The 18,047-nt window shown below is 39.7% G+C and overlaps 1 long non-coding RNA gene across 1 annotated transcript; it reads left to right on the top strand.

Annotated features, from left to right (window-relative positions):
• The first annotated feature begins 6,518 nt into the window (after positions 1-6,518).
• On the top strand, positions 6,519-13,752 carry LOC140116593 (uncharacterized). The gene is made up of 3 exons (XR_011852838.1): positions 6,519-6,545; positions 10,754-10,826; positions 13,632-13,752. It is a non-coding gene; the product is annotated as an uncharacterized lncRNA (long non-coding RNA).
• Positions 13,753-18,047: the final 4,295 nt, after the last annotated feature.

Here is an 18,047-nt window from a genome sequence, read left to right as displayed (position 1 = left end):
TACAAATGATACATGCCACTCTGAGATTAGTGGTCTAGAAGGGGAGGTATTTGCTGCAGGTGGGGGTTGAACCCCAAAAAAGTTATTTTTATGGTTTGGTCATGTTGCCTGGGACATCTGTGATCGCAGCTGACACAAAGCAATGAAACTTAAAATCATTCCCACTTCTTTGAAATCACCCTAGATACGAATCAACACTGTAAATTAATTCTGCTGTTGTGCAAATGGAGCTGACAACTTGTAGAAATGTGGTTCTGTAGGTGATAGACAGACCATTTCAACCTTTTTGGATGTTGTTTTTGTCATTGCATTTTTGTTTTGCATTTTGTCATTGCACTCGCCCTTTAAGGCTGCATGAGGTGGAATCTACATACCACAGAAGTTGGTCAGGTAGTGCAGCTCATTTCGGATGGCACATCAATGCGTTCTGTGGTAAGAAGGTTTGCTGTATCTGTCAGCAACTGTCATTAACAGACTATGAGGGTGTTATGAGGATCCAATGACCACAATTCGTGTTGTGCACTATATTGTGCCTGGCAACTGGCATTTGCCGGACAACAGCAGGATTGGTAAATTCAACATTGGCGCCCTGTTAGAGCAGATTTACCCTGAGCACATGAGACAGACATTCTGATTCTGAAGATGCCATGGAGAACATTCTGCTGCCTGCAGCATCCTCCCACATGATTGGTTTGGTTGTGGGTCAGTAATGTGGGGAGTATTTCTTGGGAGAGCTGCACAGCTCTCCATTTGCTAGCCAAAGGTAACTTGACTGGCATTAGATCTTTGGATAAGAACCATTGTGAGACCATATACAGATGCAGTGGACCTTGGGTTCCCTCTGGAGCATGTGGCTTTAGAGTGACAGCAGTTCTTCCATGATAAGGTGGTTGATACTAGCACTGACCACGGGTGTTTAAACGCTTTAATCGCCGCTTGCCGCACTAAAAAGTTTGCAGCGTGTGGGCGGCACCATCTTGGCTTAGATCGTTGCTCCCCTTGACATAATCGGGGAGCAACGATCTGTCTGCATGACAGTCTCAGGTCTTTGTTACAATGTGTACACATTTTCTGATCATTTCTTACAATGTGTACACATCGCACTGCAGTATGGCAGAATATGGTAGGATCAATCAGACAACCTAGGGTTAAAGTACCCTTGGTGCTCTGAAAAAGAGTAATGAACAAAACTAAGCAAAAAAATTATTAAAAAACCTAAAAATTTATATCATCCCCATTCACTAGAACTGAACTGGAAAATAGTGCCCAAAAGTCCAAAACAACACTTTTTCGCCATAAAAAATTTAATAAGTGATCAAAAGGCTGTCCATTCCTCAAAATCGTAGCAATGAAAGTGTCATCTCATCACGCAAAAAATAACATGTCACACAGCTCCATAAACTGAAGTATGAAAAAGTTGTTAGGGCTTATGGGCATTGAGATTCGGGGCACCATGCTGTGTATGTGGGTGACCTGCTCTTTTTTTCTGACCAAGCCACCTATATCCTTACCTAATGATGCAAGAAATTCACTCCTTTTCACAATTGTCTCATTGTCGAATCAACTGGTCTAAATCTGAGGCCCTGAACTTCTCTTTGCTTACTCAATGCCATGTATAGTTGGAGTCTTCCTTCACAAAGCATTAACCCCTTAATGACGCAGGGTTTTTTCGCTCATTTATTGATCTCCACCTTCAAAAATCCATAACTTTTTCATTTTTCCGTGGACAGAGCTGTGTGAGGGCTTATTTTGTGCATAACAAATTTCCCGTGATGTTATTTATTATAACATGCTGTGTACTGGGAAGCAGGAAAAATATTCCAAATGTGGAAAAATTGAAAAAAACGCATCTGCGTCACATTCTTGTGGGCTCGGTTTTTTATGACTTTCACTCTGCTCTCCAAATAACACCTCTACTTTATTCTTTGGTTTGATACGATCGTGGTGATACCAAATTTATACAGGTTTTATTGCGTTTTAATACATTTTCAAAAATTAAAAGAATGCGTACGAAAAAGGAAAAAATAATTTGCCATTTTCTGACGCTAATAACTTTTTCATACTTTGGTGTATGAAGCTGTTCGATTTGTAATTTTTTCCAAAATGAGCCGACGTTTCATTGCAACAATTTTGAGGTCAGTGCGACATTTTTTATGTCATGTAAAAAGGTGTAAAAGTCATGTTCCGGACATTTGGCCGCCATTTCCCATCTCGGAGGTCACCATAGTTTTTTTTCACTATTTCTTAGACACTCTAGGGTCAGATCGTTCCTACCATATACTGCAATGCTACTGTATTGCAGTATATGGCATTTCTGCACAGTATACGTTACAATGAGCCACTGGCTCATTGTAACGAATATGCAGAATCCATTCAGCCTCGGGTCAGAAGAAGACCCAAAGCTGTCATGGCAACCGATCGCCGCCCCCTGATGACGTTCGGGGGAACGACGATCGGAAGTAACAAGGCGGCGCCCATGCGACTTTGCATGGCGACAAAGAAGAGGTTAACACACGCGATCGGTGCAAGCAACGACCGCGGGTGATAGCGATGGGTGAGCCCTCTTCATACACCCTTCATAGATCTGAGGCGGAGATATATCTGCCGAAGAGCGTGAAGGGGTTAAATACTGGAGGAGCAACCTGCTTGCTGACCTCTTTTAGCTCATTGCCCTGAATTTCCCTGTATTTAAGGGCATTCAGGAGGACTGCTCCAGATGGTCTAAAGGTATTTTCTTGTGGTTAATTCTCGCACAATTTGTGTACATATTTCAAGCTATGCCTACTAGGTTACCCACGGTCCTTGACTGGTGTTGCAATACTAACCTGAAAGCCTGGGCCAGTCTGGAGCAGTCCTTCACCCCTCTGCGTCTACAGGGAGGACTGTGGCTTGACTCGACCAAAATCTCTCAAGGGTCACCCCATGGTTGACCCGACCCTTAGTTGTCAAATGGACAGGGTAAAGAAACGTCACCTGTCCTTAAAATCGCCTCTTTTCCCAATCCTCAGGCACCCAGACTGAAGGGTGTAAAGATCTAGTCTTCAGACATCGGAGAAGGGCTGGCAAGTTCAAAGTTGAACAGTTCCTGGAGAATTGGAACAGGCTCAGTACACAGTCTCTAGTGCACATTACGGACCCTCTTCCCCTTGGTGAGTGGAGAGCCCGTCACCTGAGGCATTAATTGACATCTTTACCCCCTGGATGTCAATTCTCCAGGAGTAAGACAGCCTTTGAAAGCCTCTGATCCACTTTCGCTGCACTCTATCTTCTGCTTACTCTTGCTCCCAGACGACCCTGGTCCTTTATATCTGACCCATTGGGAATCTGATCTGAACATTACCTTGACACCTGAACACTAAACTATGCTATTTGAACATTGCCACAGCACATTCATCAGCTCTCACTACCAGGAATCAGGCTATAAGTTATTATCTAGCTGCTACGGGGTGCCCACCAGATTAAAACCATTTCTATGTGCTGGATATGTGGCGAAGAGGAGGTTGCCATCTTGTATGTGTTTTGGACCTGCTATTATAAATGATGATAGATGTTTGTTCTTGCTATTGTATACTTTTCCTATCTGAATGTTAAGTGATTAGGACTGCTTCCTGCTTCTGGTTTGCCTCTTTTCTGACAAAGTGTATTTAAAAAAAAAAATTAAATGTAAATGTAGTATCCCTGTGATGGTACAAACCTAAAGAATATAGGAGACATGACGTTTGGGGCACACAGTAAAAGCCGTAAAATACAAGCCCACAAGAAAATGCATTTGGAATTTTTTCCTGCTTTCCAGTATATGGCACGGAATATTAAATAACGTTACTATTAAGTGCAATTTGTTACGCAGAAAACAAGCCAATACAGAGCTCTTTACATGGAAAATTTAAAAAGTTAACGATTTTTGAAGGTGGGAGTGAAAAATGGAAAGGCAAAAACAAAAAAGGACCTGGTCGAGGAGGATATCCCTCAGGAGAACATCTGTCAATTCACCAGGAGCATTGTAAGGAGATACAGGCATGTGGAGCCTCATTTCCTTGCCTTGAGGTCTGAAATTAGATTTTCCACCTTGATTTGGAGTATCATTCCAAATCCAATTTGAATTTCATTAAAGAATTGCAATTGCAATATTTCATAGATTGAGATTTAGGATGTGGTATATTAGCGCTCCATTAATTTTTTTTGAGCAGTTTATATAAGCTTGACGTCCACTTGGCTACAAGGAGCCGATATAATATTCAAGTGGCAATATCTTCTAAATGGGTGGATGGGAAAACTAGAAATCTAGAAAATGAGGCATTCAGTGTTTTTCAATTAGTGACAGTTAGTGACAAGAGAAAGATGAGCTAAGACTGAATTCACCTATTGTATTTCCACAATTGACAGCATAAATCTAGAATACATACTGTTTCCGAGTATTTATATCAGATGCCAGAATTGCATCTGCTTTACATATGGGTTCCTTTTTCAGGACAAAAAAACAAAAAACATTTTGTATGGGCCATATACCAGAGTGGAGCAAATATCCCTGTCACCTTGGTTCAAGTCTTGTGAGAGCTGTACACTGTCTACAGCTGGTACATAGCAATGTCCTGTATACATTTATATGTGAATACTAATTATATTTACTCTAACAATTTTTATAGCAGCATGATTAATCAAAATATAGCGACCCGCATTTATTAAAGTGTTTACACCAGTTTTCTGTCTGACTTTGCCCTAGAAAGAACGGGCACATATATTTCTACAGTGTTTGTGCCAGTTTTGTGTTGCGGCTGCACTTTGTCCCACAAGACAGAAAAAATGTGCACTAAAAGGATTAGTTTACACTGTTTTTGACAAATGTCGGGCAGTATTTTTAAAATCCTTATTGCTGAAGGCCATGATCAGAACATAACGTAATGTGCGTAGAAAAACACACTGCCTTAATTATTCAGAAACCAAGATCATGCTGTAGACAAAGGTTTTTATTTAAAAAAGATGATATGATAATAATAATAATAATAATAATAAAGAAATCACAGAGATTTGGCAATTGAACAATAGACATTATTATTTATTTAGAGCAAAGTGACAACAAAGTATGGCTAAACTGCAAATGCAAATCTACAACTAATAGTTCTAACCAATCAGCTGTTTCTCAAAACGGATGGAAGAGGAAGTGTAGCTGCTGTCCTGGCACGGCAGTTACTACACCCATACAGATGTCTGTCTCTGTCCTTAGAGTGAAACAGTTGATCAGAAAAATTGCAGGTAGTTACGCTTACACCAATCACCTATTAATACCCTCCTATCCTATGGATAAGTCATTGATAGAATTTCCCAATGATCCCTTTAAATTAATAGCTTTCTATTACTCTCTAAACATTATAGCTTTCTGTGCTGATTTACAAAGTGCGACATGCAGGTTTTAGCTTAATTTTCTAAAATGAAAAAATAGGAACACATGCAGTCACAGTGGCAGAAGTGCAGGGTGAAATGCTATCCATAGAGTTAATGTCACGCCATGGAGTTCTCAGACCACTTCATTTCATTTCTTTATGTTGGATTCAAATTTCTTAATAGCTGACTGAACTTGCTTGGACAATGCATTAACACAAATTGTTTTGCCTGTCTTGAGTTGTACACTAAAAGAAGGAGAGGGGAAAGATCATAAGAAACATGACAAGGAATTTCATTTAAAGACAATCTCTAAGAGACAGAACTAGTAAAATAATCATCAATATGATTTTGTAGTGAACCAACGATACATCTGAAAAGAAAGTATGTCCTGTCACATGCTCTATAACTTTATCCTTTTTGATCAGTTAACAACTGTTATCAAGACGTGGATAGAAGGCAGAGTTGTCAACTCCATACATTCTGGACAGTTTATAAAACTTAGAGACTTTGGGGCATATTTATCATATGCTGGCGCTTGTGCGGGTCTTGTACAGCGTTTATTTCTATGCCAGGCCCTGCCACAAGCGCCCCCCGGTGTGCCCCCTCTTCACACGTCCCTTCACACCCTACTGGCGTGAAGGTGACGGATTGGGCTAAATAATCGCAAGTGCTAGCCTTTTTTTCATGACATGTGACACTTGATAAAATTGAATAATTTTATAAGTAATGTTTTTTTTAATAGAATTAACATTATATAATTGTTTATTTGTCATTCCTGGTAAAATTGAATAAACTTTTACCTAAAAATGTTATAAATATATACAGTGTTAATCCATTTCCATTTTCCAGATTCAGAGACATTGGGAATTTCCCCTTTAATATAATATCAGGATTGTGTTTCTAGGTGTCACAGAACTCATAATATCCACTGTTAAAGTTACAGATGGGAATTGAGATCTTCCTTTAAAAATCGCATTTTGTTATGTAACTTTAACAGTGGATAACTCCTGTTCTGTGTCACCTAGAAACACAGGGGGTTCTACAATAATATGATGCAAGAATGGTGTTTCTAGGTGCCACATTGTCCTGACATGTATATATGGGGCATGTCCAAAATAGGATGTATATAGCAGTCGTGAAGCGGTTAATGAGCAGCCAAAGCATGGGTAAAATTCTTAAATATGAGCCTACCTGCACACGAATTTCTACTGCCAACGTTGTTAAAGCAGACAAAGGCTACCAAAGGCACAAACATGGGCAGGAATAGGTCCTGCTCTATAATTTGTAGCCTAGGCAGTTGTCTCATACACAGCATAGAATCCACATACAAGTGCATGCACCCATAGTAATTAATTTATCCATGTGTTATCCGTTGAATGAATGGATGGCACATGGACAAAAACAACAGCAACGTGCATTTAACCTTAGTTGTTTAAAGGCAAAGTGCATAATATATGCAAATGTAGATCATACTGTACTTACATATAAGAAGGCTTTTTACAGACACTATCATCAGTCCTATTGCAGCTCATTATTTTCTGGCTGTCTACACGGTTCTGTGGTTTGTCACAGCATGGTAGGATTTTGCTTTTACCATCTGAAATAAAAAATTACAAGAACATCAAGGTTTAAAGGTAAATAAAAATTCAACAATGAACAGTAGGGACAGTCTAAAAGTACTGGCATAAGCATGTGCCCCCTACCGTACTCATACTGTATTGTTCCATTTTCATTAATGAAAAGAAGAAATAGCTTGAAAATGCCATATTTGCATAGATGGGATATGACATAGGAATATGATATGTGGAACATTAGATTGGAACAGAGCTTTGCCATTCAGGAGTTTACAAACAATGGGTGACAACTCTTAGGGGACTCTGGGAGTGACATTGTTGGATACATAATAAAGCATTCAGTGTATGGAACAAAAGAATACACCAGAAAAGCAACACCAGAAAACTAAGGTGGCTACTGTTTGGATGTGCCATTCAATGAAAATGTGTCTAAATGTGGCTAATGCTGATGATTTGGACGTGTAAATTGTTAAATGTTTATACTGGTTAATGTACACCTAAGCTGGATGATTCATTTAGAGCTTAGATATTTAAAATTGATTGAAATCCTCCCGATATCCTAAGACTCAAGTGGGTGGTCCTACACAATGACTGTCTTCTCTGAGCATACATATGTAGATGGCTGTAAGTTGAGTACTGAACTACTGCTCAGTAACACAAATTCTGGTTCCTTCTGAAACTAAAATAAATCATCAACAATTTAAAAAACGAATAACATAAAACATTTTTCTACAGTCTAGAAAGTGACATGTATAATAGCGTGTAATAATACTTACAGATTGAAGGTGTGATTGGCTGTAATAAAGCCACAAGCACAATAAGACAGGCAGCTCTCATGATTACTTCTTTTCTTGAGACTTTGGCTTTGAGGATACATTCTATGATGTTCTCTTTAGATTTTATACTATTCCTCAGGGTGTGGGCTGTTTGTCATGGAATTTTTGTAGCATTGACAAATAATGAACTTATTGTGGAGGCTATTTTTTATTTTGAGTGTAGGAGGAACTGTAGGGGAAAGTCCCCTAATACGTAGGTGAATAATTTTACTTAAATATTTGTAAAAGGAAGTAGGAATATAGAGTGGACCCACAGGAAGTAAGTCTGGAAGCTTGTAACATCACAAGTTTATCTATAGTACTGACAATCGACACATAATTTCTTTCCTGTCACAGGAAATGCTAAAAACACATTATGTCATTGACATCGAATAGAAAATAAAAACTTCATGTACTGTAAATAGGAGACATCTTACATTGTCTTAAAGACATAAACAGAAGTCAGACACATAATATAAATGTGCTAAACTTCTTTAGGTTTATTGAACACGTTTTGTGTCTTGGACAGATTTGTATAGCATGGCTTAAAGAGGTATTTGGTGGGCACCACATGTTTGACCAGGCAAAAAAAAGCTCTGCAAATTTTTGCCACAAGGCCAGGTATACAAAAAACTGTATGCAAAAAAGGACATGAGCCAAGCCCAAAAAAGCACTCAAGTGCGGTTTACGCATTTAGCTGCCTGTATTCTCTAGATCACTAGAGATAACTACACGTCACTCTGTTTTGGAATAGAGCAGGTGCCCACTATACAGTGATAATATTTACAGAAAAGTCTTGGCACTGCAAAATTGAGGCACAAAATCGGTTGTTCTTTTATTCTCATAAAGATAGGGAAATCTAAATATTATAATGTTTCGGTCCACAATGGACCTTTATCAGATACTGTGAAAGAATAAACAAAATTTACTACTATATATACACTCGCCGGCCACTTTATTAGGTACACCATGCTAGTAACAGGTTGGACTCCCTTTTGCCTTCAGAACTGCCGCAATTCTTCGTGGCATAGATTCAACAAGGTGCTGGAAGCATTCCTCAGAGATTTTGGTCCATATTGACATGATGGCATCACATAGTTGTCGCAGATTTGTCGGCTGCACATCCATGATGCGAATCTCCTGTTCCACCACATCCCAAAGATGCTCTATTGGATTGAGATCTGGTGACTGTGGAGGCCATTTGAGTACAGTGAACTCATTGTCATGTTCAAGAAACCAGTCTGAGATGTTTCCAGCTTTATGACATGGCGCATTATCCTGCTGAACGTAGCCATCAGATGTTGGGTACATTGTGGTCATAAAGGGATGGACATGGTCAGCAACAATACTCAGGTAGGCTGTGGCGTTGCAACGATGCTCAATTAGTACCAAGGGGCCCAAAGAGTGCCAAGAAAATATTCCCCACACCATGACACCACCACCACCAGCCTGAACCGTTGATACAAGGCAGGATGGATCCATGCTTTCGTGTTGTTGACGCCAAATTCTGACCCTACCATCCGAATGTCGCAGCAGAAATCGAGACTCATCAGACCAGGTAATGTTTTTCCAATCTTCTACTGTCCAATTTCGATGAGCTTGTGCAAATTGTAGCCTCAGTTTCCTGTTCTTAGCTGAAAGGAGTGGCACCCGGTGTGGTCTTCTGCTGCTGTAGCCCATCTGCCTCAAAGTTCGACGTACTGTGCGTTCAGAGATGCTCTTCTGCCTACCTTGGTTGTAACGGGTGGCGATTTGAGTCACTGTTGCCTTTCTATCAGCTCGAACCAGTCTGCCTATTCTCCTCTAAACTCTGGCATCAACAAGGCATTTCCGCCCACAGAACTGCCACTCACTGGATGTTTTTTCTTTTTCGGACCACTCTCTGTAAACCCTAGAGATGGTTGTGCGTGAAAATCCCAGTAGATCAGCAGTTTCTGAAATACTCAGACCAGCCCTTCTGGCACCAACAACCATGCCACGTTCAAAGGCACTCAAATCACCTTTCTTCCCCATACTGATGCTTGGTTTGAACTGCAGGAGATTGTCTTGACCATGTCTACATGCCTAAATGCACTGAGTTGCCGCCATGTGATTGGCTGATTAGAATTTAAGTGTTAACGAGCAGTTGGACAGGTGTACCTAATAAAGTGGCCGGTGAGTGTATATATATATATATATATATATATATATATATATATATATATATTTTGAGTACAATGTCTAAATACAAAAAAAATATATAAATGACAACATAACTGAGCAGATATGACCCATGTGTGCTTGAATATTCTGAACCTGCAAAAGACAATGGGACACATTTACTAAGCACATGGCAAACTGCAGTAAATGCAGTTTGCCTGTGTATAGTGCAGGGTGCGCCAGATTATGGATTTCTGGTGCCCATTCTTCATGAATCCGGAGTTCCCTGCACCGCCCAAACAGAGTGCACCAACTTTTTTTGGTGCTAATTTAACATAGGGCTTGCGACACATTTCTGTTTGACTTTGCATGATCAATCTGGCGCACAGTCTAACATATCACCGGAACACCCCCTAATTTGTGTTGCATGATGCCTAGTGCAACTGCACCACAAAAGGGTCATATGCGACACAGTTGTGATGCAGACACTTCTTAAATATCTGTACAAGCAGTTTGTACCTAAAAGTATGTGCAAAGTCTGACGGAAAATTGGCACACGGCCCTTAATAAATGTGCCCCAATGTAAATCAGCGACAACTATCATTTATATTCATTTTTTGTACTTAGACATAGTACTCAGTATTTTTGTTTATTCTTCTACAGTGTCTAATGAAGGTCCAGAACGGACCAAAACGTTACAATTTTTGGATTATCCTATCTTTGTAAAAATATAAGAATAATCGATTTTGTGCATCAATTTTGGAGTACCAAGTCTATCTGTAAATCAAAGCCTGATGTGATCTAAAAGATGAGACTCTTATCTTTAATATGACCCAATGTTTCTAGGTAATATGGAACCGAAGATCGGGGAGTCTGAAGTAACATTCCTCCTGCAGGCTTTAAACTTGAATAATGTTAGGTAAAATATGACTCTTCTCTGCTCATTTTCACATGATTTTGGAGGAGATTTATGGACAAGATTTCACATTAAAGAGGGAATTCTAAAAAGGACAGTTTCTACCCTAGCTTAAGGTGCTGCTGGTTTATTGGGGTAAAATCTGGTGACAGGTTCCCTTTAAGCAAGCCAAGAAGAGGAAAGTGTCTAACATGTTTATCAAGATATTAGTGGGTTAGTTATATTCAAGTTATGGCTGAAGTTATGGCCTCTTTGTGGATTGTAGCTACTCAACACGTGGTGGACATGTTGAATGTTTTCAGTCTAAATTTGCAGGATGACAAACCACAACCCTCTGGACTGAGCTAAAGTTGCAAAAATAAAATCTGTACAATTTATGTTATGAGACTCTGAGGAAATGTATGATTATTTGGCTCAGGGTGAGTTGGTGCCGGTGCATACTTTCATTAGTGTCCTAAACCGCTGTATTGCAGTTTAAGCACTTTTTAATCTTTACAGCCGAAGGAGCTTTGGCGCATGGTCGCACGCATGGTGTGCCTAAGCTACTTCGGCTGTAAAGATTAAAAATTGTTTAAACTGCGATACAGCAGTTTAGGACACTAATGAAAGTAAGCACCGGCACCAGCTCACCCTGAGCTGGTGCTCGGTATTTCAATCTTACACCTACCACTTCAAGTGGTAGGTTTCCTTTAAAAGACATGTACCACCACATTTAGGGGTAGTAGACTGCCACTAAATGAATGCTTGTTACCTTGTTAGAGTTTATGTGGGAGGCCTTTTGTCACGTTCCAGCACGTCTGCTACACCGAAAAAAATAGAGCGCCTCCCTCCAAAATTAAAATTTGCAAGCCCCCTCATTGATATTCTCTTTTGCCGACCAGATGTCACCAGCTAACTGCAGCGCTTGCTGTCTCTAACTGCCACGGTTGGTGCTGGCACTGATTGCATCAATTAACCTGTTAAGTGCCACTTTTGAAACCAACCAAGGCACCCAGCAGCATTGTTGGTGGGCGCCACCATCTTGGATGGCCAATCGACTTGCCCCTCGGATGTCATCGTTTGCCCTGCGAGCCTACTAGCTCATAAAGACTTGTAGGTCTGTCATGTATACTCATCTCACAGTCTATTAGAGATCAGCATTAACATTACTATATTCAGGCGGTCCCCTACTTAAAAACACTCGACTTACATACGACCCCTAGTTACAAACGGACCTCTGGATATTGGTAATTTATTGTACTTTAGTCCTAGGCTACAATGATCAGCTGTAAGAGTTATCAAAGGCGTCTGTAATGAAGCTTTAGTGTTAATCCTGATTCTTATGACAACCCAACATTTTTAAAATCCAATTGTCACAGAGACCAAAAAAGTTCTGGCTGGGATTACAATGATAAAATATACAGTTCCGACTTACATAAAAATTCAACTTAAGAACAAACCTACAGACCCTATCTTGTATGTAACCCGGGGACTGCCTGTACTGCAATTGCAGTATATGAGTGATCCAACCCTCCAGGGTTAAAGTAGCCTTGGGAGTCTGAAATAATATAAAAAAAAAATATGAAAATTTAAAATGCAAAAGTTTAAACTAAATATAAAAAACAGTCAAATAGGTCCCAAATTGATTGGGTAGCTCATACCACAAAAATTATACCTTACACAGGTCTATATAATGTTATAAATAAATGAATACAACAAAACTAAAACATTAATGTCATAACAGATGTCTGCCATCTACAACTACATCTCCCATGATCCCTCAGTTCTCAGTAACAGCTTCTCCCTCTTATGCTCTCCTAATGATGATGTAACAGACTGTCCTGCTCAGTTACCATAGTAACAATGTATGTAACTGCCATCACTGCACATTGCCCCACATCACTAGCCATACTGAATGCACTGCAAGAAACTGACTACAGCCAAACATAGTGCTGCTCACTTGACCCAGGCAGGTGCAGGACATGTGATGTGGACATGTGACCAGTGGCCATCTTCTGTCCAGTGTCTCCTCCACATGGACAAAATCACAAACTGATAAAAGGGCCAATAGGATTTTAATTCTCCATAAATAACATCTAATTAAAATATTAGCTTGTATTTTAATGACACCGTTGAATTGGAATTATGTGTATTCCTGGAAAACCCCTTTAAGGTTTTTTCTTCATTTAAAAGGAGATAAAAATTGATCAAGGAGAGACCACTGTTACTTTATGACAAATAGTAAATTAAGTGTTTTGTTTAAGATTTTTTTTTAAGATACTATTTATGTTATTATAAAACCAAGTTTCCGAATACAATTGACAATCTCATAAATTCTAAATTCACCTAGCAAAGCACCTTTTCACATCCCCTCAGGAAATGGTCGGTTTCCTGTGGCTGATATCTGTACGGTATATATAGAATATATATTTATATATATAAATATATATATAACATATTTCCACTATGTATACATATTTTCCATCTATATATTATATTTAAAGAGTGATTGAAACATTATAAAGGTTAAGCACCTCTAGCTAATATCTTGTGTTTCAGTAAAAATATATAGATAATTTTTAATTTGTTGTGTTTTTGCATAAGGAGTGGTAAAAATATACTAACACACATTAGACATTACATATGTATGTAGTATTAATCATTAAGGTGATACTGTATGGTAATCTGCTAATTAAAGAGTTCTATTGCTTTATCATGAAGTAAAATGAAATGATATTTGCATAAATTTAAATATAAGGGGGCACCATAACTAATCAGAAAAGACAATTCTTATAATACTGATATAACCTGTATTTCCCTCAAGTACAGTTCACATATGGACATGGAAATGAATCATTGCAAAGATTTCTAGAAAGATTGTTGTCTGGATGAGTCAACAGCGTCTGGCTTCCCACTCTTCAGAAGACGGAAGAAAAAGAGGCGAGTGCCCTTCACTTGGCTCAATAAATATATTCTTTCTATAGTGTGTCTTCAATTCTTAGGGGGTCATATCCTTTTGTTAAAGGATGCATTTTACACATATCACCATATCACTTCCTCGTTCTGAAGTAAGAGGATAAAGCCACTTCTATAGTGATTATTTCCAAACCATGTCTTAGGGTTGAAAAATTTATATTAGTTGGAGTAGAGACATATAGACAAAAATATTTCTTGATAAAATCCATAATGTCTGTTTTTTCCATGCAACAGTTCCTAACATGAATAAACATACACTATAAATAGAGCCTGATTTAGGAACACAACCTTATTATCTTTTGCAGGATTTGGGAAAAAGTCTGGGGAGTTTATATATTTGTTATGGACAGCTAGCCACATAGCTGGGGACAGGCAGCTGAGACTGTTTTCCTGCACCCAGTTCACCCTTTGCATGAGCTGGAACCCTGTGTAACCACAGCCTCAGCCAGAACCCTGCTTACCCCGAACCTGTACCTGACTCTTAATCCTGTCTGTACTCCTGCCTTTTTGTGGAACACTCTTCCTCTTCGAAAACCCATTTTGGAGTCACTTCGATCCTTTGTTTGTTCCCCAAAAGTCAGAGTAGAGAAAGTCAAACAAAAGTCCCTGACTTTTAGGGTTTGCAAGGCTTGTTAGGTAGGTGATAGGGGTTGTGGGTGAGATTAGGACCTGCACCCCCTTGCTCTACCATGACAAAAGATTTATATTACCAATAAAAACTAACAAGTCAAAAAAACTAAGATTTCTACATAGATAGATAACCAAAACCAAGCTTGCTACATAGAAAAAGCATTGGAATCAAGGTCACTATAAATACTGCACCAAATTTATCACAGTGTCCGATGCAGGATGATAAATCAGTTGTAGTGTTAGCCTGTCTCCATGTAAGATTGAGTTACAGTACATAGAAGCACATTGTGGTCTTATGGGTAATACCGTCAGTTTGTAAATATAATATCTAACAGATGATGTTTTTTAAGGAGTTCTCTGTCATTTTGATCTTCTACCTGTCCACCATGTGAGATTCTTTCAGTCACTTCTCGACTCATAATATTGTTCTCTTGCACCTCTAGCAGTATGAAGGGGCTTCCTATTACATCATAGTCTTACACATAATGATCTTTTCAACATTATAGGCGTTTTCATGAACCTAGAGAAGACATTAAGTAAAAATGTCTCTATAATTTCCTTCTTTTAGGGATTTTGATCAATATTATGTCACCACAGCAGCCAATATAATAACGAAGAAGCCAAAATGGTGGCCCCCACAGTAGCCTATATAGTCACAGGGCTCCCACACAGGCAAATATAGTCACTGAGGTCCCCCCCAGTAGCCAATATAATTGCTGGGCCCGCACAGTAGTCAATATAGTCACTGGAATATAGTCACAGTAGCCAATGTAATCATATGTCCTGCACAGTAGCAAGTATGGTAACAGTACCCCCAATTTTAGTAACAGTTACCCCACAGTTGCCATCATAGTAACAGTGTTTCCATAGTAGCCCATAGTCACAGTGTCCCTTGTAACACATAGTCACAGTGCCCCTAACAGAAACCCATAGTCACAGTGTCTTTGTGTCTTTGTGACACCAGAAGTCTCTAGTCACAGGGCCTTACACAGTACCCAAGTAGCCCATAGTCACATTGCCCCTCACAGTAGCTCTCCACAGTGCCCACCCACAATAGCCCAGTCACACTGTCCCCCACAGTTTCTCATAAACAAAGTGTCCCCAATAGAAGTCTATAGTCACAGGGCCTTTCACAGTAGCCAATAGTAACCCATATTGACTTTCCTTTCCACAGAATCCAGTCACAGTGCCCGCAGTAGCCCATAACTATAGTGCCCCATAGTTGCAGGTAGTCAGTGTTCCCACCACAATAGCCCCACAGTTGCCCATACTCATATTGTCACCCACAGTAGCCAATAGTTACATGGACCCAGTGGCCAAAAAAATTAATGCTCACATCTCTGAAGCTGCCATCCTCATTCTGAGTCAGTCCCAACAAAGCACAATGACTACATCAAGTCCACTTATGCAGAGTCACATACATCACAATTCTAAGGCCTGTGAAGCAGGGACCTGGCGCAGATGGATGGGTTATGATTAAGCTGCATGCACAGGATTTATCAACAAGCTGCAGGCTTCTTGCAGGCCATGAGATGGTAAAGGCAGAGCACGAAGCTGTCAGCTCCTGCACACTGACTGACACTATGACACTCTGGATGACCAGCCCAGGAGCATACAACACTGTGTGATGTCATTATACTTCCACTGCTGTTTTTCTGCCAGAAACTATAGACCTTGTGATGAGACAAACTTTTGACTTCAATATTTTGCCTGAAGATGCACCTCTTGCCTTCCATCTCTTATGGCACTCAGCAGTTTGGCAGTTTTCTTAGCTGAGAGACCAATATCGATGAGGAGGATAATGCCGTTTATCTTTGCTCAGGAAATTTCTTCTTGATTCGATCAATGACCTTTTGCTTGAGAATCAACCTAATAACACACTTGAGGTACTAGGGCAGTGATGGCGAACCTTTTAGAGACCGAGTGCCCAAGCTACAACCAAAATCCGCTTATTTACCGTGAAGTGCCAACATGGCATTTTAAGCAGTAACGTATAGCTAGCTACCTGTTCTTCAACATCTTTCAATCGTATCGGCCCCCTGGGGACACCAATTCAGTTGAAAGAAAGAGTGCAAATTCAGACTCTCATTGTAGCTTCTCTCCAGAGTCTGTCTGTAGAGGAAGAATGAAGGGTCCAGCAGGGGGACCTCAAAAAGATACCACAGCCCTGTCCACACCTTCTCACTTTTCCAACAGTTCCAAACAGCCAATGAAGTGTCGCTTAAAAATAGCGCTTAGAGCAACATCTCTAAAGTTGCCTGGGACTGCAGAAAGATTTGGTGGATTTGTTCCTGTCTGGTGAACTCTGTCCTGGGGTGATAACCTGAGTGCCCACAGAAATGGCTCTGAGTGCCACCTCTGGCACCCGTGCCATAGGTTCGCCACCACTGTACTAGGGAATGTGAGCAAAGGTCGTTATTAGTATTTTACACTAAGAAAAAGGAGCAAAATAATAATAATGCAGTTACATGGCATGAATTTGCATAAATATAAAAATAATTGCAAGTCAAATTTATGTATAAGCTAAGATGATTGTCTATAAAATTATGGTAATCTGACTTTAAAATCTGTAATGGAGATATGCAACCTGAAGTTCATAATTCAAAACATTGTTATTGTTTAGTTCTTCAGTGTATACAATACCTTAAAAAGCAGAATCAAGTTCTTCCAAGTAAGTATATAATGTTGAAAAAAGCATTATGAAGGGGCTTTCTATTACACGATAGTCTCATCCATAATGATCTTCTCAACATAATTGGTTGTTTTCATGAACCTAGAGAATACCTTAATGAAGTAAGAATTCCTCAGAGTTCACCAACTGAGTCAAAGACTCAAAGATAAGTAAACAAAGGAAGAAACAAATATCATCATACGTTCTGTGGTTGCTGAGGTTCTCTTTTGGTGTTATCTGCCTTTATGTGCCCATGAATCAAGAGGTAGAGGAACCTTCAGAAAGAAACACATGCATTTTTATGATACAAAAATAACCCACCATCTTTATTGAACACAAGAAATAACCCATCAGAACCTTCATTTTCTAACACAATCAGAAAGAGGTCTACAAATTAAATGGATTGGCTTATCTATTTTTGAGAAGATGATCGCCGCCGCTATGGGGTAGAAATGAATATAGCTGGATATAAAAGATTCCAGAAGAAGTTACTTGAAGCCTAATATCCTGGGTTTGACTTCCTCTTCCTATTTGGAGGTGGACTTGTGGAATTCATTCATTCATAGTGGAAGGTAATTTGTAGTGATAATCTTTTATAAACCTTACAGCAGATAACACAATTAGCCAGCAGAATCCAGTACATCCTTGACCAGGTCTGGCCACCAGTAGAAAAAGGAAATGAGGGCGACAGAGCGCTGTCCCCAAGTCTGTATCCTCTTCCACAGCGCAGGTTAGACACAAGTCTTGCCAGGAGGAAGCTGCCGCAGATCTAAAGGACCTGCGAGAACGAGGCGTTCAGGTGGAACAATATGTTAAGGAACAGGATCTTCCCCAATGACATCTGAGGCACAAGAGAGAGCATCGGCCTTAACATTCTTCTCTGCAGGACAAAAATGTATTAGGAAATTGAAACAGGAGAAGAAGAGGGACCAATGAGACTGTCATGGGTTGAGACGCTGAGCAGTCTG

This window comes from Engystomops pustulosus, chromosome 2 (genome assembly GCF_040894005.1).
Source record: "Engystomops pustulosus chromosome 2, aEngPut4.maternal, whole genome shotgun sequence".
NCBI classification, from domain to species: Eukaryota; Metazoa; Chordata; class Amphibia; order Anura; family Leptodactylidae; genus Engystomops; species Engystomops pustulosus.
Note: the sequence above shows the minus strand (reverse complement) of the source record. Positions and strands in the feature narration are given on the sequence as shown.